Genomic DNA, 2,475 nt, shown 5'->3' on the forward strand with positions numbered 1-2,475 from the left:
AGAGGAATCAGGGTGCTTTTGTACTTGTTTACAGCACAGAGTCGTTGGCACGTGAAGCTACGAATCTCACATCAGTTTCTTTATATCATCTGAACCTCAGCTTGTTGTCTGAAAGAAAACAAAGTTACTCTGGGAATTGGGAATCTCAGGGTTTTTTTTTTGAGAAAAATTGGGAATCTCAGTTTTTTTTTACAAAGAATGCTTTATTTAATCTCACTTAGTCCTTTATTTTTGAACAAGGGAACCTCTGTTGTTCTAGGAGAAAGAAAATCTCGGTTTTTTTTGCCTAATCTGGTGCGCCAGCTAAGAAGTAGTAGCCCAATTCGTCCAAGCCGAACAAACTGGGCCATCGATGCCTGTGGGGCCCGACCTTGTTCACGGGCTTCTTGGAATAGCCCAAACGGAAAGAAACGAACGCAGCTAACTCTTTGGGTGGAATAGTCCCGTACTGCTTTGCGCTTGAGCGAAGGCGGTTTGCAGGGCAATAAAAGGGGACACAAGGCCACGGTTTAAACCATACCTTTCTCGGCCTCTTGGTTAAGATCAAGTGTAGTATCTGTTCTTATCAGTTTAATATCTGATACATGAATCTACGGATCCATGAGATATATTAAGTTAATTTTTTGTGGGGAAGGTTTAGTGGCTTGCTGCTGAGCCCTCAAGCGTTGCCTGGGCGTTGCACTATAGCCTGGGCAGACGCACCCCAATCAAACCAAAATCAAATAAATTACTCCTTCTGTAAACAAATACAATATGTTTTAGGTCACCCACCGAAATTATTATGTAACTTTCTTCCTGCAGAAAATATATTGCGGTTGTTTGATAAGCACATATTTTACGGGACAATGCAGCTGTTTGATAGTTTCTAGCATATATTTTGTAGGCTACAAATGTTGATTGAACGGAGAAAAAACATAGTGGACTGGTATTAAGTATTTGATTGAAGAATTCGATAGATGTGCACAAAGATTATAAATCACAGGGGAAAAGTCTTTCATCAATCCACAAGCAATCGGATGACTTACATCACCATCATTCTATACACAACAATATCTTATGGATTGAACATGCCTGGTTCACCAACAACCTGAAAATACCTAAAGGCTGGCCAAAAAATTAGCAAAGAAGTTAACATCAAGCATTTGAGATCACAAAATTAAATGGCATGAACTTTGCCATCATGTGAAAAAAGCAAGAGGATATATATACGACTATGAGGTGTACACATAAACTAAAAAAAGTCCCCTCAACATTCAACATCATAAGAGAATCTCCAATGGATGATGTAGATGTAAAAATAACTAAGTTTTGCATCTCCGAGGCCTAAAAATCCACCACCAACAAATGATGTAGATTCAAAAAAGATTTACATCACCACCTCCCAGAGATGTAAACGGTTGGTTGTGTGCCAACTGTCCAACTGCCTTCATTCGGCTTCCGCCTGCCGCCCGCCCGTCACCCGCTGCCGCCATGGCCGCCGCTGATGACCCCGTCGTGTCCTTCGGCACCACCACCGCTGGTCTGACCCACCTCGCCGCAGCCGCCGTCGGCGTGACCATGGTCCCCAATGCGGCCTTTGCCTCCATGCCGTTGCCGCCATGCTGCCGCATCGGATTCACCCCACCTTGGCCGGTCGCCGCCGCGCCGGAGCCGCCTGCGAAGAAGTAGCAGGCCGTCAAGCCACGCGGTGGAGGCGTGAAGTGGCCGACGTTGCGAGGGCGCAACCCGACGACGAACCAACCTCGGCTGGCCAAAATTTCGAAGCCGGGCACGGCTGCGGTGGGCGATTGGCTTCCGCCTGCGGTCGTGGCTTCCTCCTCCGACCCAAGAAGCCCTCCTCCACCATCGTCGGCCATGGAGGATGACGTGGTCATGCCGATGGCCACCACATCTCAATCCGCCCACCCCGAGTGTCGCCACCATAGCGCCTTGTCCTCCACATCCCACCATCAGCACGCGTCGACCATTATGCATCTTCGCCTCAATGCACCGTCGCTGCGTGCCTCCTCAACCCTCTGCCTTTGGCGAGACGAGTGCCGCCACCGGTGCCGGCGGCCAGTGAGGTCGGCCTAAGGCTGGTGCTGGCTAGGGTTGAGGGGCCCTCTGGCGCCGCCCAAGCGGGGGTGACACGGGAGGAAATTGCTTCGACGTCTATGGGCTCAACATACTGAAAAATACAAATTTTAAGGAATTCTATGTGGTATAAAGTATAAATGTTTTTGACAAAGTTAATCACTGTATGTATGTAACCATTCAGCTATGATGAATCCAATCTTTTTGATATTTGTATGTGCTTTGCTGCACCTTTTTGATTCTAAGTGGCACTGTCACTTTTCAGTGCCAAGTCCACTCTGCCGGGGTTGCTACTGCTGCTTTAGAATCTCAGTGTCAACCGGGCCATTATGCTCCCTTAAAAGGGTTTCATTGGACCGGACGCATCACTCGCCTGGTCTTGCTAATGCGATCCATTTTGAC

The 2,475-nt window shown here is 47.8% G+C and overlaps 1 non-coding gene across 1 annotated transcript; it reads left to right on the forward strand.

Annotated features, from left to right (window-relative positions):
• The first annotated feature begins 516 nt into the window (after positions 1 to 516).
• On the forward strand, positions 517 to 707 carry LOC123155072 (U2 spliceosomal RNA). The gene has a single exon (XR_006477203.1). It is a non-coding gene; the product is annotated as a U2 spliceosomal RNA (small nuclear RNA).
• The last annotated feature ends 1,768 nt before the right edge of the window (positions 708 to 2,475 follow it).

This window comes from Triticum aestivum, chromosome 7A (assembly GCF_018294505.1).
Source record: "Triticum aestivum cultivar Chinese Spring chromosome 7A, IWGSC CS RefSeq v2.1, whole genome shotgun sequence".
Taxonomy (NCBI): domain Eukaryota; kingdom Viridiplantae; phylum Streptophyta; class Magnoliopsida; order Poales; family Poaceae; genus Triticum; species Triticum aestivum.